Source organism: Aedes aegypti, chromosome 2 (assembly GCF_002204515.2).
Source record: "Aedes aegypti strain LVP_AGWG chromosome 2, AaegL5.0 Primary Assembly, whole genome shotgun sequence".
Lineage (NCBI taxonomy): Eukaryota > Metazoa > Arthropoda > Insecta > Diptera > Culicidae > Aedes > Aedes aegypti.
The window spans coordinates 183,584,334-183,607,920 of NC_035108.1; positions in this window are offsets into that span (position 1 = coordinate 183,584,334).

Below are 23,587 nucleotides of genomic sequence, written 5' to 3' on the forward strand. Positions count from 1 at the left end.
AACATCTTTACGCTAAAAAACAGGATCTGTCCCAATTGGAACCTAATGCCAGAAATAAGAAGAAGATGAATACAGATCACCTAGATACATCTAAGAAAAGAATATAACGTTAAAAATGGTACAAATACAAGTATTAAAAACCTGCCATTCTAATGTCTCGCAAAATGGTAGTAGGAGGGGGTAAGACCACCCGCCTAAGCAATTTAATGTATGTAACAAAATTAAGAATAAATAAATACTTTTTGTTTTGTGAAGCCTTAAGCATGATCAAACATTATCAAAGGTGTTGAATTTTTGAAAATCTATTTATTTTATGGGACTTGAAAAGATGTCTACTTATCACGATTATTTTTAGCGACGGGGAAAAACCCCCCACCTCTGGTGACCGCCGCAATTTTGGTGCATAATTTTGTAAAAAATATGCATCAATTTATAGTGACTCTAAGGAGCATGATGTTTTATGAATTCAACATCGTTCAACCTGGATGTTGAATCGTTTTTTCGGTGAATTGGTTCTTAAATCTTAGATGCATACCTATTATCATCTTGCGACACCCATATTTTGGAAAAATATCTGGATTTGGCTTGCATTTTCAACAAAATTGACTTTATTTTACATGAACAACGATGTACAAAGTAGATTCAACTTCTTAAATTGTTCAGACCTTTTTTGGAATAAATTAGGGGTGGCGGTCTTAGCGGTCGGTTTTACCACACTTGCGCAATTTTCACAATTAGAGCCTTATTTCAAAGCTAAATATTTACAATTCATATTACACTTCACTGAAGCATTTTTCACATTTGTGGCTATGCATGAACGGGTAAATTGTTGCGTTCATATAAAAATATCCCTCGCGGAATCCTTAAGTAAGCATCTGTTGGATTTAGATCAAATTCAATATCGATGTGCAAAAACATTGTTTTTGATATTTGTTATGAAAAAATGATGTACATATCTCCCAAAATGCTTCTGCATGACATAAATGACATCTTTGAGTAAAGTGCTTGGTGAACTTTCAAACAAACTGCCATTCTCATGCCCAACTGGAGGCGGCCCGCCTTACCCCGTCTTCTCCTAAAAGAATTTCTTGAGATTTAACTCTTGCGATTGGTTTGTTGACCGTATTCAAGGTTCGCTTCTGAGATTAAACTCACGACCTTGTGCTTTATAAGCAGAATCTGTAAAACGGTTCTGAATAGCAAACTAAAAATGTAAGCAAAATTGTCTCCCACAATCTGCAACAAAAATCTGTAAATTTAAACGTTCCGTATTTGTAATTTATACATTCCCCATGTTTCAGTCCCATGAATACAAACATGTAATTATTTCCCGAGTATCATATGCATTCCAGCAATATGCACTCCAAAGAACCCTTACCTTGTCGTTTTCAAACCCCGCCAAGTGGACGTGTGAATGACTGCATGATAATGGATTTAATGGTGGTTTTAAAAACTCACTTGCATAATGGATGATGGCTTCTCGCTTTATCCTAAGAGTGTATGACGGGAGACTTCTGCCTGAATTCTGAATCTCATCTCATTTCGTTCATCCCTCTAACAGCCACGTGTCCCTCCGCCAGTAGAAGACGAGTTGAAAGCAGCAAGTCGTCCAGAGCAAGTTGTGAAAGACTTGGAAAAGCACTTTTTAAGTATTCAACAGACATACGCTTTTCGCCGGTCTTATCTTTCACTTTCATACCGAGTGTAATTTAGTTGTGACTTTCCACCGGACTGCCTTTAAATAATGTCCCACTATCTCGCACCGGCACTAATTCCATTATAAAACTAGAAAGACAGTTAAATTCGTTTGCTCTCTGGTGGCCGATTGTGACTAGAATTGTTATGGCCGGGTGCAGAAATGGCAACATTTTCGTCAAGCCTTCAGGTGGAAAAAATGAATTGTTGAAATCCCTGGCGCATGGAGTATTACGTCGGGTGACTATAAAGTACCGTAGGCGACCACATATCCTCTTTTCGTGATATAAATTGAATGGTGTCCTGCTTTTTCACAAAAATGTTCCTTTTTTCCAAGTGTTAAAGTTCATTTGGTAGTTTTTCTTCTATTCGTACGTTAGTCAAAGCAGTTGCAATACGTATATTTTTTTTTGTAAAGACCTGTTACAGTAAAAGCATTTTTTTTTTCTAAAGAAAGAAGTTTATTGAATGTCCTTCTTATGGTCGCAGTCTCCTTCTTTTTTGTACCATGGATTCTACTTATCCTCCTTCACTAACTTTTCATATGGTCACCCTACACTTACGGTACGCCAATATAATGGCAATTCGAGCGACCATTATTAATCTTACATAACAGATGACGACAGCATAATCGCCTATAAATTTATTTTCCCGAGTTTGCAACAACATGTTGGCCCAACACATGCGAAGCAGATTATCCGCGAAAAGTGCGCCCGTTTCTTCCCCCATACCAGCATGCATATCTGTTGGTATCAGTGGGTTAACCTTTTGTTGCTGGAATCCATTTTCACACTTCGGTTGAGAGGTGCGCTGTTTTTTCCTCTGTTGCTACAACAACGGTTGTCACCACTTCCGGCAGTCCCACGTGGCTTTAAGTACTTGACACACGTCGTTCCGGCACTGGTAAAGCTGGGGCACTCTCGATTGCTATCGCCGAGAGTGCGTTTACGGTGATTATCCCCGGAGCACGCCTGTGTGACACTTTTATTCGTGCTTTTTGACTTTGACTCTTTGGTTGGTTGGTTTGACTTTATTAACGAGATTTTTAGCCCTGGGCTAGTTCATCTCGGGACCAACGGCTTTACTTCCCTTCCGAAGGAAGTCGTCACTATAACTTTTTACGTCATAAGTGACTATGTCGGGGATGGGATTCGATCCCAGGTCCTCATTTGACTCTTTTTTTATCCCGGCGGAAGCAGCTTAATTGAATCAATCCTGATGCGACTTTTGTGACATGGATAAGCGACATTTCGAAAAGGATATAAGATGATTGAACGTTCAATTGAACTTATTTGACTGTTGAGTATGGTGCGACAAAAGGTCAACCTCAGAAAAACAATAAATATTACCGGAAGAACTAGCAACTGAAAATAATTGAATACCATATAGTGAACTTTCAACATATAAGCTAAAATTTGTCTGAACTTGTGTTAAAATATCAACCGAGTTTTAGCTATGATAGTTGTAAAACTGATTTCCCTAAGGGGTTGTCCATTAACCACGTGATCATTTATTGCGAAATTTTAGTTATTTTTTGCGAAATTTGTCCATGATGGCGAAGTTATGTCAGAATATACTACAGTAATCTGAAATTACATTCACTCATAAAAACAACGATAATAACGTTTGTGGATGCTAAACTCAAGTTCAAACAATTTTTGCATTTTTTTATGGGTCATACTGTAGACTTTTGTCGTTCAATTATTGGGATAAATTGTTATTGTTTCATACATACTTATTTATTATGATTATTTGTAAATATTGAAACAGCATAATTTAAGTATTTAATTATCAAATTGGCCTTCTGGGTAAAGTCTCTCTAAAATAAAACAAAAAAAAAAAATCAAATAACAAACATATCTACAGCCTCGAAAACTCATGAGCATGGTGCTTTATATTTGAATGTGCTTAACCTTCCTGTTGCATTCGGGTCAATATGACCCGAAACCGACTTTTGAGCACTTGTAACTTTTAAACGGAACCACCTAGCGATTTGAAACTTTGTGACTTTTCCTATTTTCCGGAAAACTGTGTTTTGGCAAAAAATCAAATTTCTAGCATGTTTCTGAAGGGCGCCACAAAAAAAGTTACACTTAAGGCATTCGGGTCATATTGACCCGGATTTGACATTGCAATTTTGTAGGTATTTTCCAGCCAAATTTCAAACTTTTTATACTCAAAAGAATCGTCAGTTTATGAATTTTATGAATTTGAGCGGTAAACTAAGATTGACCGGGTTTCACGGCTTAGAATAAGCGACAAACGGATCAAGGTTTAGCCATTCTTGGAAGACCCCGGAAATGTGGCCAATTTGCTATTCCCGTTGAAACCAGCCATGCGACATATCAAAATTTGCAGAATTTCATACAAAACACATCCGAGGTAATCTGAGCAGCTCTAGGCCATGTTTTGGCTACTCGGTGGCCAAATAATCGGTTCCGTAGGTTCCGAAGGTCCCAGTAAAGTGGCCAATTTGAAATTTCCATAGAAGCCTGCCATGCGACATATCAAAATTTGCCGTATTTCATGTAAAAAACATCCGAGGTAATCTGAGCAGCCCTGGGACATGTTTTGGCTACTCGGTGGCCAAATAATCGGTCCGTGGGTTCCAGAGGTCCCAGTAAAGTGGCCAATTTGAAATTTCCATAAAAGCCTGCCTTGCGACATATCAAAATTTGCAGAATTTCGTGTGAAAAACATCCGAGGTAATTTGAGCAGCCTGATTCACGCTTTGGCTACTCGGTGACCAAATAATCGGTTCCGTAGGTTCCAGAGGTCCCTGTAAAATGGCCAATTTGAAATTTCCATAAAAGCCTGCCATGCGACATTTCAAAATTGGCAGAATTTTGTGTAAAATACATCCGAGGTAATCTGAGCAGCTCTGGGCCATGATTTGACTACTCGGTGGCCAAATAATCGGTTCCGTAGGTTCCGAAGGTCCCAGTAAAGTGGCCAATTTGAAATTTCCATAGAAGCCTGCCATGCGACATATCAAAATTGGCAGTATTTCATGTAAAAAACATCCGAGGTAATCTGAGCAGCCCTGGGACATGTTTTGGCTACTCGGTGGCCAAATAATCGGTCCGTGGGTTCCAGAGGTCCCAGTAAAGTGGCCAATTTGAAATTTCCATAGAAGCCTGCCATGCGACATATCAAAATTTGCAGAATTTCATGTAAAAAACATCCGAGGTAATCTGAGCAGCCCTGGGACATGTTTTGGCTACTCGGTGGCCAAATAATCGGTCCGTGGGTTCCAGAGGTCCCAGTAAAGTGGCCAATTTGAAATTTCCATAGAAGCCTGCCTTGCGACATATCAAAATTTGCAGAATTTCGTGTGAAAAACATCCGAGGTAATTTGAGCAGCCCTGATTCACGCTTTGGCTACTCGGTGACCAAATAATCGGTTCCGTAGGTTCCAGAGGTCCCTGTAAAATGGCCAATTTGAAATTTCCATAAAAGCCTGCCATGCGACATATCAAAATTGGCAGAATTTCGTGTAAAATACATCCGAGGTAATCTGAGCAGCCCTGGGCCATGATTTGACTACTCGGTGGCCAAATAATCGGTTCCGTAGGTTCCAGAGGTCCCTGTAAAATGGCCAATTTGAAATTTCCATAAAAGCCTGCCATGCGACATATCAAAATTGGCAGAATTTCGTGTAATAAACATCCGAGGTAATCTGAGCAGCCCTGGGCCATGATTTGACTACTCGGTGGCCAAATAATCGGTTCCGTAGGTTCCAGAGGTCCCAGTAAAGTGGCCAATTTGAAATTTCCATAGAAGCCTGCCTTGCGACATATCAAAATTTGCAGAATTTCGTGTGAAAAACATCCGAGGTAATTTGAGCAGCCCTGATTCACGCTTTGGCTACTCGGTGACCAAATAATCGGTTCCGTAGGTTCCAGAGGTCCCTGTAAAATGGCCAATTTGAAATTTCCATAAAAGCCTGCCATGCGACATATCAAAATTGGCAGAATTTTGTGTAAAATACATCCGAGGTAATCTGAGCAGCCCTGGGCCATGATTTGACTACTCGGTGGCCAAATAATCGGTTCCGTAGGTTCCAGAGGTCCCTGTTAAATGGCCAATTTGAAATTTCCATAGAATCCTGCCATGCGACATATCAAAATTGGCAGAATTTCGTGTAAAAAAACATCCGAGGTAATCTGAGCAGCCCTGGGCCATGATTTGACTACTCGGTGGCCAAATAATCGGTTCCGTAGGTTCCAAAGGTCCCAGTAAAGTGGCCAATTTGAAATTACCATAGCAGCCCTGGGCCATGATTTGACTACTCGGTGGCCAAATAATCGGTTCCGTAGGTTCCAGAGGTCCCAGTAAAATGGCCAATTTGAAATTTCCACAAAAGCCTGCCATGCGACATATCAAAATTGGCAGAATTTTGTGTAAAATACATCCGAGGTAATCTGAGCAGCCCTGGGCCATGATTTGACTACTCGGTGGCCAAATAATCGGTTCCGTAGGTTCCAAAGGTCCCAGTAAAGTGGCCAATTTGAAATTACCATAGAATCCTGCCTTGCAACATATCAAAATTGGCAGAATTTCGTGTAAAAAACATCCGAGGTAATCTGAGCAGCCCTGGGCCATGATTTGACTACTCGGTGGCCAAATAATCGGTTCCGTAGGTTCCAGAGGTCCCTGTAAAATGGCCAATTTAAAATTTCCATAGAATCCTGCCATGCGACATATCAAAATTGGCAGAATTTCGTGTAAAAAAACATCCGAGGTAATCTGAGCAGCCCTGGGCCATGATTTGACTACTCGGTGGCCAAATAATCGGTTCCGTAGGTTCCAAAGGTCCCAGTAAAGTGGCCAATTTGAAATTACCATAAAATCCTGCCTTGCGACATATCAAAATTTGCAGAATTTCGTGTAAAAAACATCCGAGGTAATCTGAGCAGTCCTGGGCCATGATTTGACTACTCGGTGGCCAAATAATCGGTTCCGTAGGTTCCAGAGGTCCCTGTAAAATGGCCAATTTGAAATTTCCATAGAAGCCTGCCATGCGACATATCAAAATTGGCAGAATTTCGTGTAAAAAACATCCGAGGTAATCTGAGCAGCCCTGGGCCATGATTTGACTACTCGGTGGCCAAATAATCGGTTCCGTAGGTTCCAGAGGTCCCTGTAAAATGGCCAATTTGAAATTTCCATAGAATCCTGCCATGCGACATATCAAAATTGGCAGAATTTCGTGTAAAAAAACATCCGAGGTGATCTGAGCAGCCCTGAGCCATGATTTGACTACTCGGTGGCCAAATAATCGGTTCCGTAGGTTCCAGAGGTCCCTGTAAAATGGCCAATTTGAAATTTCCATAGAATCCTGCCATGCGACATATCAAAATTGGCAGAATTTCGTGTAAAAAAACATCCGAGGTAATCTGAGCAGCCCTGAGCCATGATTTGACTACTCGGTGGCCAAATAAGCGATTCCGTGGGTTCCAGAGGTCCCCGTAAAGTAGCCAATTTGAAATTTCCATAGAATCCTGCCTTGCGACATATCAAAATTGGCAGAATTTTGTGTAAAATACATCCGAGGTAATCTGAGCAGCCCTGGGCCATGATTTGACTACTCGGTGGCCAAATAATCGGTTCCGTAGGTTCCAGAGGTCCCTGTAAAATGGCCAATTTGAAATTTCCATAAAAGCCTGCCATGCGACATATCAAAATTGGCAGAATTTTGTGTAAAATACATCCGAGGTAATCTGAGCAGCCCTGGGCCATGATTTGACTACTCGGTGGCCAAATAATCGGTTCCGTAGGTTCCAGAGGTCCCTGTAAAATGGCCAATTTGAAATTTTCATAGAATCCTGCCATGCGACATATCAAAATTGGCAGAATTTCGTGTAAAAAAACATCCGAGGTGATCTGAGCAGCCCTGAGCCATGATTTGACTACTCGGTGGCCAAATAATCGGTTCCGTAGGTTCCAGAGGTCCCTGTAAAATGGCCAATTTGAAATTTCCATAGAATCCTGCCATGCGACATATCAAAATTGGCAGAATTTCGTGTAAAAAAACATCCGAGGTAATCTGAGCAGCCCTGAGCCATGATTTGACTACTCGGTGGCCAAATAAGCGATTCCGTGGGTTCCAGAGGTCCCCGTAAAGTAGCCAATTTGAAATTTCCATAGAATCCTGCCTTGCGACATATCAAAATTGGCAGAATTTTGTGTAAAATACATCCGAGGTAATCTGAGCAGCCCTGGGCCATGATTTGACTACTCGGTGGCCAAATAATCGGTTCCGTAGGTTCCAGAGGTCCCGGTAAAGTGGCCAAGTTGAAATTTCCATAGAATCCTGCCATGCGACATATCAAAATTGGCAGAATTTCCGAGGTAATCTGAGCAGCCCTAGGCCATGTTTTGGCTACTCGATGGCCAAATAATCGGTTCCGTAGGTTCCACAGGTCCCAGTAAAGTGGCCAATTTGAAATTTCCGTAGAATCCTACCATGCGACATATCAAAATTTGCAGAATTTCCGAGGTAATCTGAGCAGCCCTAGGCCATGTTTTGGCTACTCGATGGCCAAATAATCGGTTCCGTAGGTTCCACAGGTCCCAGTAAAGTGGCCAATTTGAAATTTCCGTAGAATCCTGCCTTGCGACATATCAAAATTTGCAGAATTTCGTGTTAAAAACATCCGAGGTAATCTGAGCAGCTCTGGGCCATGATTTGGCTACTAGGTTGCCAAATAATCGGTTCCGTAGGTTCCAGAGGTCCCGGTAATGTGGCCAATTTTCCATTTCCATGGAGTCTAACCATGCGACATATCAAAATTAGCAGAATTTTAAGCAGTAATGTGCCATGTATCAGCCATTCTGTGGCCATATAATTCGTTCCGTATTTTCAAGAGGTCCCGGCAATGTAGTCAATTTATACTTTCCATAGAATTCACCCATGCGATATATCAATATTTGATGGATTTTATGAAAGAATCACCTGATGTAATCAGTCCACTCTCCACAACTCGATATCCTCTATATCTCGATGGACTTTTCAGTCCCTTTAAATTTCCATACATCGTGCTCTCCAAAAGTCGATATTTCTATAAATCGATTTCTCCACAAGTCGATGTCACGTAAGAGGTAATTTTCTCTCCATAACTCGATATCTATTTGAAAATCATTCTTATTTAGGGTAAATGGTTCAAATTCTTGTTTTGAGGTGAATAAACACTTGCAAGTTAAGAAGTTCAAAAACGTTGACGTCAGAAACAATAATAGTTTGTAAAATTCTATCAGAAAAATATTATTGCTTTCTTACAGAAGTGATCTTATATGTATTGGAAATACAGTGGGATTCCGTTTTTTAGGCAAAATCGAAATTTTCAGTTGTCAAAAACGGAACCGTGCCAAAATCGGAACCCAATTTTTTAATATCAAGGACTATGTTATAAAGCTAAAGACCCATCATATAGAATTGTGACAGGTGTTCCATGCACTTTTTATTGCTGAAATATCTTAAATGATGTTTTATAAGCTTTATGTATACTATTTCTACACATGGACCATGTGAAAACCATAATCGCATAAGTGATCTTTATTCAAGAAATGAACAAATCGTCAAAATAGTGTAAGAATACAAAAAAAACTATAATTTGCGGAAAATTCTCAAGTCTCAAAAATTCATAAGGACTTTCCAGGCTGCCACTAGCAATCTCTGAATTTCGCTGTAAATCTACTCGACCAGAACCACATAACAAAATTATAACACATTCCTATCAGCAGCAGTTAAAAATAATAGAAGTTGATGAAATTGTGTTATCAAGTTGGCTTTGTTCTCAACTTGTTATATTTTAAGTTACACATTTATAACAACATTTCTTTTATTTTTAATATCGAATTTATCAGCTTGTTGCATAGAACATCCGACGTCATGAACAGTAATATAGTTTGCAATAATTTTGTTATTTTGTTACATCCTTGCAACACATTCTGTAAGAATTTTGATATAAATGTAACAGGGATTGTTATATTTTAGTTTATTGTGGTGCAAATTTTGTTAGAATTTTTGTTATTTTAGCTTAGCTTAGCTTAGACTGACTACACATATCAATGGTTGCTATTCCGTGATTGACCGAAGTCAGTGAAAATGCACAAAGAATCAACTAGAAGTTCGGCTGGGATTCTTCTTCAATGTGCATAATTCAGTGCCTCTATTTATACAGGGTCAATAACGGCGCCGGCCACGTCCTTGCAGTCAAGTGGGATTGGGGGAAGGAATGTTAGTGTGTAACCTTTGCTATTTGGAGACCGTGTTTGCCTCTGCATCTCCACAAAGGTTACTGGGAGGGATGTTTGTTAATGGGAAGGATCGTTGGGTCACAGGATTCACTTTGATAAGCGATTAGACCATGATAAATAATGATTTGTGAGATATATACATGCTTATTTGTAAATATAATATTTTCATTTGATATGAACAATTTCTATGTAGTGGAAAATTATGCCGACACTTGAGGTGACGAACCATTCAAAGTTTGTTGAACAAATATCTAAATGTAACATTCCTACAGCTGTCAGGACGAAAGCATGTGTTATTATATTTTACTTATTTGAAAATAAACAAAAAACTTGATTGGTTGGAACATCATAGAGCACTCTTATTCTTATGCCGACAATTACAATGGCGAACCATCCAAAGTTTGTTGAATAAAGTGAAATTTTCGCAAGTCTACACTTGTTGTGTCGAACCATTCAAAGTTTTTTTTTTTTTTTTTTTTTTTTTTTTTTTTTTTTTTTTTTTTTAATTACAAAAATCAAGGTTCGAGATGAACCAGCCTAGGGCTGAAAATCTCTTAAATAAAGACAATAATAATAATAATAAATAAAGGTAAAAAGGGGTGTTCTGAAAATAAAAAAAATGTGAAACATAAATAATTCATCAGAGTTTGTGTCGACACTCACAGTGACGAACAATTCATAGTTTGTTGAAAATTAATATTTACGTCCCACAATTGTAACGATTAAATGTGCAGTCATACATATTTTATAGATTAGAAATAGTAGCATGAAACGAGCTCACCAATTGATCCTTTATCCTTCACTGTGCAGCCACAATCCACTCTCAGCCTCACTCGATTGCTCGGCTATGTAAAAGCACTCAGAAAAAAAAAGAAAAAAAAGGCGCGCGACCCGAAAAGGAAAAAAAAATTGGCTTTCTTGACGCACTGCCCAGCAGCAAGCGTCAAGGTCTAAGGATCAAAAAGAACTAACCGATCACGCCACTTTTTCACTTACTAGACCGACGCGCGACATGTTTGATCCTGCCTTCGTCGCTCGCCCCCGTAGGAGCAAGCGTCAAGGTCGAAAGATCAAACAGAACTCTTTGTTAGAATTTTTGTTATTTTAACTACAAACGGCACATGTTTTATGACAACTGGTGATGTAAAAAAATCCTATCAGGGAAACACATTCTTTTATAATCTTGTTTCTTCCGTCTGGTCGGGTATTCAGAATCCTCAAGATTTTGTCAGAAATATCGAAAATAAAACTGGACATCCACAGTATTCCGCTAGAAATCCACATGCCGCCTTAGAAATCTTAGGAGTTTACAATTAATCAACAGATTTTGCACAGCATTCTCAATAACTAAATATACATTCTCAAGATCCCGCAAGAAATACGCAGATTTCGCTCAGTACTTTCAATATTCTCAGTAGCCCATCATAAAACATAGGATTCCATTAAGGTAAAAGAACTCCTAGCTCCAGCAAACGGTCGATAGGACATCATAAGGAACATTTTGATAAATTCATGCAAAATCTTGATATCTTACGCATTATAATCTAGCCTGAGCATCACTGATATAGAATGTTGGATCGTTTCTTAAAAAGTCCAACGTCATACAGAGTATCTATCGTATTCATTGAAGCGTGCATCGACCTTATTGAGGATGAAGTATAGTGTAAATCCTGTTCTTGTGAGTCATTTATTGCTCTAGGTATTGTTAAAGTTATGGATTATATATTGACACTTATGGAATATACTTGAAAACGAATCTACTTGAAATACGCAATTTATTTTATGAAATTCCATAAAAAGCTAAGAAGCAGGACTGTTATGCTTCTATATACGCAATACATGTCATTGCACAATAAAAATAACAGTGAGCTGAAATGGTGAGTTATATACTTTTTGTTCCTCTTATGACAATACTGCTTTGTTCAAACGAGCTGTTCAAAATTTGAAGAAAACATACTTATATTAACTGTATCACCTACCGGCATACTCAAGTGGGCTTTTAATACAGCGTGAATGCCTGAGTAAAGATGTTGGAACTCTAGTTGAGATACTCATAGAGATTGATGAGTTCGTGAAACGTTGCGAACATACGACTATCTAAAATTAAATAAGCGCGTAAGTTACTCCTAAAAGTTTAGTGATATTTGGGGGAATATCGGCGGAAATTGAGCTCTGAAATGCGGTAAGCGTGAAGCTCGCTTTCTTTTCAAATGACTAAATAAAAAGACATAATAATATCTACAAAAAATATAAATTTTAATACATAGGAGAAGGTATCGATCGTGAAATAAATTTTAATGGCATTCGAAAATGTTGCCAAAAACGGATTCATTCATTCGGGAGGGGAGTGATTCAAAAATGGAGCATGCCAATAACGAAATCATACTGTACAAGAATTTGTTCTTCCGATTTTGTGATTTTTTGTGTCGGTATATTCTATTACTCGATAATTCTACATTCAAACCTCAAGGAGTCGATATTGGAAGGAACCATCGACTCATGGAAGTATCGAGTCATGGGACAAAAATGCTTTGGAAAGCTGTTTGAGGGGACCATCATAGCTACCATGAAGTTTTGATTCTAGTATGGTTCCATGAGTCGATATCGAGTCATGGAACATCGACTCATGGAAGTTTCACTGTATAAATCAGTGGTCTCTTAAACATCGAGTTTTGGAGAGTCGTTTTTATGCGACATATCAAAATTTGAAGAATTTCATAAAATAAATTAGCTGAGGTAAACTTAGCAGTCTTGGATACTTGGTGGCCATATAATAGATTCTGGAGGCTCCAAGGATTCCGGTTATGTGGCCAATTTGCAGGCTAACCATGTTCAATAAAGGTACATGGGATAGGCAAAATGATTGAGATAGGCAAAATTTCGCCTAGATTCAAATGCTTATAACCTTATGGAAAATTGATTAAATTGGATGCATCGACCGGACGCCAGAGATGTTCCCTGTTCCCCGAGGTCATGTCCAAATGGCATTTTTCATGTGTTTTGATATTTTTGTGCGGTATGAGGTTATACAGATGTTTACTTTTTTCCTAGAAACTAGAACTAATGGGAAATTGAATGCCGGCGGACGCAATAACACTGTTCGACAAAAAATTTTTTTTGGATGGATCAGGGACGCGTTTATATGGGTCTTGAAGTGCAAGAAAAGTATAGAAAGAGGCCGTTTTCAAATGATTTGCAGCACCCCTAGATTATTTTTTGACAAAGCTTGAAAATTTGGCATTTTTAATCACAAAAAGTGTAATAAGCAAAATATCAATATCTTTTTAAATTCAATCATACAACCATTGAATTTGTCCAATCAATATTTTTTAGCACTGGATGACTTCAGGGAAACGTGCACCATTTCAGAAGAATATTGGCATCTATTTCGATATGAATTTGGAATGTTAACGATCATTAAGCAAGTACGTGAGGACGTGTACCATATAAATACTACTTTTTTCTATTTCACACATCTGGTTCATTATATAATAATTATTATAGGTTCAAGAAGAAGCTTGATTAAGATTTGATTTTTTGCTCCATTAGATAAAGCAATGAGCAATGCAATCCAGTAACATTTGATTTCAACAAGGATACGACGACTACACACTCAATCTGTTCGGTAAAAATAACTGGGTTTTGGAACTACCGAAAAAGTCAGTAAACTAAAAAAAATGTCAGAAATCGAAAAACAGAGATTTTTTACTGAAATTTTGCAGAGAGCTTTCTTTTTATATCATATATCGGTAAAAAATAAAAAATGGTGAAGTTTGCTTTTCAGTTACGCGTGGCGACAGTTTTCATTTTACTGACTTTTTCGGTAGTTCCAAACCCCAGTAAAATTTTATCGACCCCAGTAATTTAATCTAAGTGTGTACGGAAAATTTATGTGTCTGCTATATTTATATGGGCTGGTTGGTTTAATAAACTCTCAGCAGAAATACAAAATTGATATAGGTTGGACACTGACATGTAAGTGGTCTTACACGCGCTAGCTGGTTTATCAGAAGACGATGTCTGTAAAAAAAATGTAATAACATTGTTATTTGCAATTTCTTAATATTTCGATAGGTTCTCATTGAAAATAGTTTACTTATCGTGAGATTAATTTTTATCAGAATATCCCTACAAAAATTACAGAATAACAGAAAATAGAAATAAATAATTTAGTAATCAACATTGTCTCATTTTTTTTTGCGAAAGCCGCCCAGGCAGGCATGAGCTCTTTATGATTCAGTTTTTGCACAATGCTTATCAGTTGTGAAAACTGATTTAGTGGTAACATGCCTGCTTCTTACTTGTAAGATGAAACAATTTCTGGTTAAACCATTTCCGATTTTTTTTATTCTACAGTTCACATACTTTTCGGCAATTTTAATCAAACTTTTAGTTTTGAGATTTAGAATAAATTTCACAAAAAATTGTGATATAATCTAAATGAGTAAAACATTTTTTATGTCTTCCTGTTTAAAGAAAGAAAAACAGACATTACGTGAAGTTTAGCAAATTTTTTTATCATAAATGTATTGGTAAATTGTTTCTTCACTTATTCGAAAAGAATTTTTACTCATTTAGAGGATATGGGAATGGGGGTTCATGAATGGACACGTTTGGCCTCATAAGGGCAACGAGTTTAAAATTAATTTTAATGGTCGACTTCCTTATGTTTCTAATATGCTTACAACTAAACCCATTTGAAGAAAACATCCCATTGAACAAGAAATTAACGTTCCATTTGAAAGTTTGATTAAAATTGCCGAAAAGTATGTGAACTGTAGAATCAAAAAAAAAAAAGGTTTGGAAATGGTTTAACCAGTTTTTTTTTCATCTTATAAGTAAGAAGCAGGCATGTTACCACTTAACCAGTTTTCACAAATGATTAGTATTGTGCACAAACTGAATCAAAAAGAGCTCATGCCTACCTGAGTGGCTGTCGAGTGGTACCACAACAAAAGTGAAATTGTTGATTACTGAATTGTTGGTTGCTATTTTACGTTAGTCTGTAATTTCTAGGGATATTCTGCTAAAAAATGGACCTCACGATAGGTAATCTATTTTTAATGAGTACGTATCAAAATCTTTGGAAATCGCAAATAACAATATTGTCTCATTTTTCATAGGCTTCGCCGTCAGTTCCTGATAAACAGACTAGCTCATGTAAGACCACTTACATGTCAGTGTCTTACCTAATTTTGTATTACTGCTGAGAGTTTATTAGACCAACCTGCCCATATAAATATAACAGACACATAAATTTTCCGTAGTCGTCGTATTTTTGTTGAAATCAAATGTTACTGGATTGCATTGCTCATTGCTTTATCTAATGGAGCAAAGAATCAAATCCTAATCAAGCTTCTTCTTCAACCTATAATTATCATTATATAATGAACCGGATGTGTGAAATAGAAAAAAAGTAGTATTTATATGGTGCACATCCTCACATACTTGCTTAATGATCGTTGACATTCCAAATTCATATACAAAATAGATGCCAATATTCTTCTGAAATGGTGCACGTTTCCCTGAAGTCATCCAGTGCTAAAAAAAATTGATTTGACAAATTCAATGGTTGTATGATTGAATTTAAAAAGATATTGATATTTTGCTTATTACACTTTTTGTGATTAAAAATATCAAATTTTCAAGCTTTATCAAAAAATAATCCAGGGGTGCTGCAAATCATTTGAAAACGGCCATTTTCTATACTTTTCTTGCACTTCAAGACCCATATAAACGCGTCCCTGATCCATCCAAAAAATTTTTTTTGTCGAACAGTGTAATATTCGTTGGAAATCTTCCGATATATGACAATTTCCGTGAAACTGGTTACGGAAAATATAGTCAGTGATGTTTGTATTTCCAATCATATAAATATTATCTGGAGCTACTCATATACAAGTGGGCATCGAACTTTGAAATGATGTGTCCAGCAGTATATTTAGAAACATCAGATGCACTGATCATTCTATAGTAGGTTCCAGGTGTCCAGGGGAAGTGGCCGATAAGGAACATATCTGGAACAATATCAATATGGGCATCAAACTTCAAGGTTTTCAAAGCTGATGATTCCTGAACCATTTTCACTACCACCAGCTGCCACGACCATTGTATAGTTGACTCCAAGTGCCCGAGGGATGTGGTCAATTCAAAACATGTCCGAAAACACATCAATATGGGTATGAAACATCAAGATTTTTTAAGTTGATGCTTCTGGAAGTATTTACAAAGCAACTTATTTCTTTAACCATTGTATAGTATGTTCCGGGTGTGTTGGGGGAAGTGGCCAATTAGGAATTTGTCTGGAATCATATCAATATGGGTATCAAACTTCAAGATTTTTTAAGGTAAGCATTTCCAAAATCACAGCCTGCTAGACCACTTTATAGCAGGTTCCAAGAGCCCCAGGGGATGTGGCCATGTTCCGAATTGGAAATTTGTGTAGAAGCTTCTGTAATCTACTATAGAATGGTTATTATGGATTATAGTGGTCACATGGAACCTACTGTTCATGGTAGACGGTGATTCTAAAACTGCTTCCGGTAGCATGAATTTTAAAAATATTCAAGTTTGTTACCCATTTTGATATTATTCCGTGCATAGGTGGAATTGGCCACTTCTATCGGGGTACCTCGAACGTACTATACAGTGGCTATGGCAGCCAGTGGTTCTGGAAGTGTTTTCAGAAGCATCACCTTCTAAAATATTGATACCTAATACTTATATTTGGACACATTACTCACATTAAACACTACTGGGAGCATCATCTTGAAGCTTGATGCTTACATGGATAAAGCTCCGGATAATATATACATGATTGGAAATACATGACTGACCATATTTTCCGGAACAAGTTTTACGGAAATGGTGATATTTCGGAAGATTTGCAACGAATCCATATGCGTCCGCTGGCATTTAACTTTCAATAAGTTCTAGTTTCTAGGGAACTTCACACCACACAAAAATAACAACCGACATGAAAAATGTAATTTGGCAATGACCTTGGGAACCGGGAACACCTCCGGCGCTCGTCGGCCAATAAACATGGCCAAGCGAGTTCCAAACTTGCCAAATTCTGTAAATTTTGATATGTCGCATAGCTCGATTGTACATAAACCGTTAACTGTCCAATTTATCGGAACCTTTGGAACCGGTTCTGTGACTACAGGGTGGCCATTTTGGCTTAAAACAGCTAGGATTACCTGTAGTGTTTTTTACAAGAAAATCTGCAAATTTTGATGTGTCGCATGGCTAGATTGTACATAATCCGAAAGCTGGCCAGCTTACCGGGGCCTCTGGAACCGATTCCGTGGCCACAAGGTGGTCATTTTGGCTCAGGATAGCTATTATTGCTTGAAGTTTTCTTCCCGACCAGACGGAAGAAACAAGATTATAACAGAATGTGTTTCCCTGATATGATTGTTTTTATATCACCAGTTGTTATAAAACATGTACCGTTAGTAGTTAAAATAACAAAAATTCTAACAAAATTTGCACCAAATTAAACTAAAATATAACAAACCCTGTTACAATTATATCAAAATTATTACAGAATGTGTTGCAAGAATGTTACAAAATAACAAAATTATTCTAGACCGTGTTACTCTTTTTGACATCGTATGTTATTTGCAACAAACTTATTAATGCGATGTCAAAAATATAACAAATGTTGTTATAAATGTGTTACTAAAAATATAACAAGTTGAGAACAAAGCCATCTTGATAACAAATTTTTACCAACTTCTGTTATTTTTAACTGCTTCTGATAGGAATGAGTTTTGTTATGTGGTTCTGGTCGGGTTTTCATGAAATTCTGCAAATTTTGATATGTCACATGGCTGGGTTGTACATAATTCGAAAATTGGCCACTTCGCTGGGGCCTCTGCAACCAGTTCTGTGGCCACAACGTGGTCAATATGGCTTATGACAGCTAAGATTCCCTTAGATCTTTTTTATTCATAAAATTCTGCAAATTTTGATATGTCGCATGTTTAGGTTCTGCGGAAAGTGTAAATTGACCACATATCCGGGTATCTCTGGTGTCTGTCTGGGGGCTCTGAGTCCTGTTCCGTGGCCACCAGACAGTTCTAGATGCTCCAAATGATTGATAGTAGCAATAATTTCAGTTCTGTTAGGAAGCTTCTACATATGCATCCATTTGTAAACCAATCCAGATAAACTTCACGACCCCTATAGTGAAAAGCATGCCCTTACAAAAATGGCCAAACCTTGATCTGTTCGGCGTCGATTCTGAGCGGCCAAACCCGGTCAATCCTTGTGTCCGGCCCAGTATGTAGTATGTAGTATGTCTGTAGTGAAACTTAATGCTACACAAGAAATAAATATGAATCAGAGCATATAAAAATATGTATATATTTTTCCAGAAAATACTCTAGAATTTTTTGGAGTTTCTCCCGGGTTTCTTCCTTCTTACTCATGAATCCTTCCAATCCTCTTGGGAATACTTTAGATTTTTCTACCAAAAATCCTGATGCAATTCTTCTGATATTCCCGAAATCATTTAAATGTAACTTTCAGAATATTCTCAGTAATCAAAGAATCTCATAAATATTTTTTCTCATACATATTCAATTTAATTATTACTTTTCAATTCTCAGAGGGCGGTCCGGTAGTTTTCTTGGGGGAATGGAAATTTAAACTCAAGAGGAATTTCCATAAGACTCCGCCAAGGATCTCAATTTCCAAGGAAATTATTTGATAAATCACGAAAAAAATCAAGACACTTCCTTAAGAATTTCCTGAGGAGTTTTTTTCCAAAGATCCTAAGAAAATAATTCTCAAGAATCATGAATGATTTTTTGGAAAAATTTCGGATATTCAAAATTATCTGAGGCAAATTTCTTGAAACAACAAATCATGATTTCTGAAAGAATATAAGAAGGATTTCTTTAAGAACGCTAGAGGATTTCCAAACAGTTTCAGGGGAATTTTTGGATAAATTTTAGAGAAATTTCGGAGGGATTTCCATTGGGATTTACAAAAAATTTCCAGAGGAAATCTTGAATTTGCACGGGAGAAAGTAGAGTGAAAGAAGAGATTTTTTCTATTATAGGCCTCTTTTCGAGAGTATTCCAGATGAATAGGAATGATCAAAGACATGTTCCTGAAATAATCTCAGAGGGATATTCGAAGAAGTTTCAAAGAGATTCACGGAATAACTATTGAATAATTTTGGGTAAATATCAGAAGGATTAAAGTAATAATTTTGGATGGATTTCCAGAAAACATCCAGGGGAATTTTGTAAGAATCCCCGAACCCAGAAGAAACCCAGATTTTTAAAATAGATTCCATTCCTCTGAAAAGCAACCATAAAATTATTTTCGTCAGAATTCCAGGGAAATTTTACGGAAGAATCCTGAAAGGATTTCCTTGATATCCCAAGAGGGGTTTCCGGGATAATCCAATAGGAAGCCCTAAGGAGATGTTTGAAAGAATCACAGGGCAATCATAGAAATAACTACATATAATCATTTCAGTGGATTTTCAGGTAGTCCTCTAGCAGCTTATAAACTAACATATTTGTAACATATTTGGACGGATCGACGGTATCAAAGTAGATTAAAAACAATTATAGGAGAGCGTGTGGAAAATAAGTATGAACTGCCCAGAATACATCAGACCGATTAACCATTGTTGCGCACTTCTAAAAGCATTTTATTTTTATTAATAATATTTTTTTTAATAATTTTTCATGCAACGTGTTACGTCTGTTTGTCTGTGGTAGTAGAACGGCAATGATCATCAGTTGTTTTCCCCTACAGATTTTTTTCAATCACAATTGCTATTTCTTTCCGTGCACGAGAGAATGAATCTGGCCATGGTGCAACAACCGCGCTACATTCGATGAATCCTATGCAACAAAAAATGTTGGCGCTATCCATCAAATTCACTCACCAATAGTGAATATAACAACACAGCTAGTTGTTGTGGAAGCGATATGGGTATGATAAGCAAACGGTTCCAACCCAAAATATATCGCACTCGCTCTGCGCGCGTGTGTAGTATACATGAGATGAATGGATGTAGGTTATGGTAAGGGTCCGCGTGATCTGTGTGGATTTGAATTCAAAACTTGTAATCAACTGAGTTATTGTATCACCAAGTGGCTCGGAAGCTAAGTTGGTAAAGCGCTCGTCTAGCATACAAGAGTCCTGGGTTCAAATTCCAGCCGAGCACGTGAATTTTTTCATAATTTCACATATAATTTATCCATCTATACCACGCTTAATGAGGTTATTGATTAAATAACCATTTTTTACTAATGACGACCAAATTGAAAGTTTGTTCAAAGACGTCTTGAAAGGTCTCTCAAATGACTATAAGTCACCTGGAGAGATCAAAAATGGAATAAGTGATTTACTTGGATTTTCCTCAGACCACGTAGGTAATCATTTTGAATAAATAATCCAATCTGGCATTCTTTGGAAAGGGAAATAAAAGTGATCTAAATAAGCTTTAGAAAAATCAAGACTTTTGTTCGATATCTGTGTGACATAAGAACAATTCCAGAAACCTGGAGTAAATTTCGAGTACCCTACTCAGTGCCGTCGGTGCCAACAGTGGGGTCATGGTACTTAACATTTCCGCATACACAAAGAACATAAGTCACACACAAACAATTCGTGTTTTTTTTTTTTGCAATTCCAACTTTGATTCGTACATAAGTCACATCAGGTATCAGGTATCAGAAGGCCGGCTCCAAAGGCACGTTCCCCACCAGTTGGGAGATTTGTGCCATCGCCATATTTGAGCCTATTTCATCATCTACCCGATGGAAGAGGAAAGGGAAGGGAAAGATGGGAGGAAATAGGAGTGGGGTCCCTTGAAGAGGGAAGATAGCATAAGCGAAATGAGAGCATGTAGCTCCATACCACAATGGGTTCGAACAGCGCCCTAAAAAGGGCACTGCAAAACGCATGAGCGTAAAGAGAGCCTATAGCTCATTACCACAGCGGGTTAAGAATAACAGGATGTCCTGAAGATTCAGGCTTCTGTATTCAGTTTCACTTAATAAGTGTTTACCAAGTAATTGGAATCGCATTTGCGCAAAAACTGGACAGTTACATATCAGGTGATACGAAGTTCCATAATCGGAGTCACAACTATCACACACAAATGAGTCAGCACGCTGAATATTTGCCATGTGATAGTTGAGTCGGCAGTGGCCTGTCAACGCTCTGACCAAGAGACTGCAATTCTGCTTTGACAGATTTGTTAAATACTTCGCCACCTTTGGAGATGGCTCAGTAATATACAATTTTGTTTGGCGACACGACTCCAAACTATTCCAATATTGCTTGTGCTGAGTTGCCGCCCAAGAGTTTATCTGAAGCTTCACCCAGCACTTCGAAATTGGAATAGCCGGCTCAGGGCCAATGAAGTCATGCGATGCTCCATCGCGAGCTAGCTCATCAGCCAATTCATTTCCAGCGATGGAAGAATGGCCAGGTACCCATACAAGGTTTACAGAGTTGACTGAATTCAGTTCCTCAATTTGAGTTCGACATGCGATAACAAGCTTCGACCTTGAGTTGGGCGAAGCGAGAGCTTTTATAGCAGCCTGACTATCTGAACAGAAGTATATGACTTTACCTATTACGCGCTGTTGAAGTGCTGATTGCACTCCACACATAAGCGCAAATATTTCCGCCTGAAAAACGGTGCAGTTTCTACCAAGTGAGTAAAACTGATTCAGCCTTAGCTCACGAGAATATACTCCTGCACCAGCTTTACCTTCAAGAAGGGAGCCACCAGTGTAACATACTATATTGTTTGATATACTTCTTTCCAAATAGCCAGACGTCCACTCTTCCCGTGAAGGGAATTGTGTGGTAAATGTCCTGTAAGGAAAGTTACAAGCAATTGTGAGATCACTTGGAGCAAGGACAATTTTGTCCCAATTCACCAAAAGTGGAAACAACGAAGTGTGTGTAGATCTACGATTCACTGGATTTTTCTCCAGTAGATCCAGTACCCATAAACGGTAAGAGCAAGAAAGTGCTTCTTGTTTAAGATATATGTGTTGTGGCGCAACGTCGAAAAGGGCCTCGAGCACTGCTGTGGGAGTTGTAGAGAACGCACCAGACATCGCCATCAAGCACATCCTTTGGAGATGGCCCAATTTTGATTGGATTGTTCTCACTTCGCCCTTTTGCCACCACACAAGACATCCATATGCCAATATTGGTCGAACAACTGTTGTGTAAATCCATTTGATATATTTGGGTTTGAGGCCCCAAGTTTTACCAAAGGTTCGCCGGCATTGACCGAAGGCCATACAAGCTTTTTTGACTCTGAAATCAATGTGAGCTGTCCATAAAAGTTTGGAATCTAGAATGACTCCGACATACTTTACTTGATCAGTCACATTAATCTCAGTGCCAAAAAGACGTAAAGGTCGAATTCCATCGCGGTTTCGTCTTTCCGTAAAAAGAACAATAGATGTTTTATTCGGGTTAACCGAAAGGCCATATTGGCGACACCAACTCTCGACTACCTGAAGAGCATTTTGCATCAGGTCGAATAGGGTGCTTATGCACATACCAACTATCAGAGCTAGATAGTCGTCGGCAAATCCATAAGTTGGAAAACCGCAATTATTGAGTTGCCTCAATAGCGTATCTGCTACGAGATTCCACAAAAGTGGTGACAAGACTCCCTCTTGGGGGCATCCGCAAACACTCAATTTTCGAATCGCTGCTTGACGCAATGTCGAGAAGAGATGTCGGTTTTTGAGCATTTTTTGAGTTTTTGAATCCAATTGGTAATCATTGTAGGTAGCCCATGGTTTCGTGCGGCTTCCAATATGGCATCGAAAGACACGTTATCAAAGGCACCCTCAATATCCAAGAAAACACCCAAGCAGGATTGCTTCTGAGCGAATGCTTTCTCGATATCGTATACAACTTTGTGTAAAAGAGTCACAGTGGACTTTCCAGATTGGTAAGCATGTTGATTCACATGAAGAAGCATGTTTGCCAAATAAACATCACGGATGTGATGATCGATAATGCGTTCCAGACATTTCAGAAGAAAAGAGGTCAGACTGATTGGTCTAAAACTCTTCGCTTCCTCATACGACGCACGTCCTCCTTTTGGGATAACTTTACAGTAATATCACGCCAGGATTTGGGAATGTACCCGGTAGCAAAACTGCTTACAAGTAGCTTTTTCAAAACATGTTTGATAGACTCAAATCCCTTTTGGAGCAGAACAGGATAAATCCCATCCGCTCCTGGAGATTTAAAAGGAGCAAAACTATTAAGTGCCCATTGAATCGATTCAGTAGTTACGATACTGCGAGCCGAGGCCAGAGACTCGTAACTACATGAAAAGACATTTGGTTCATCCGTAGATGCTATGTCCACACATGCGGGGAAGTGTGTATTGAATAAACATTCTAAAACTTCTTCATCGGAAGAAGTAAAGTCACCATTAGGTAAGCGAATTTCGTTCACTTGGAAATCCTTAGATTTTGCAAGAATTTTGTTCAACCGACTGACTTCACTCAAACTGGAAACATTTGTACAAAGGTTTTTCCAGCCGGATCGTTCAGCAGAACGAAGAGCCTTCTTGTAAGCCTTGCGAGCAGACTTGAACGACTCTGAT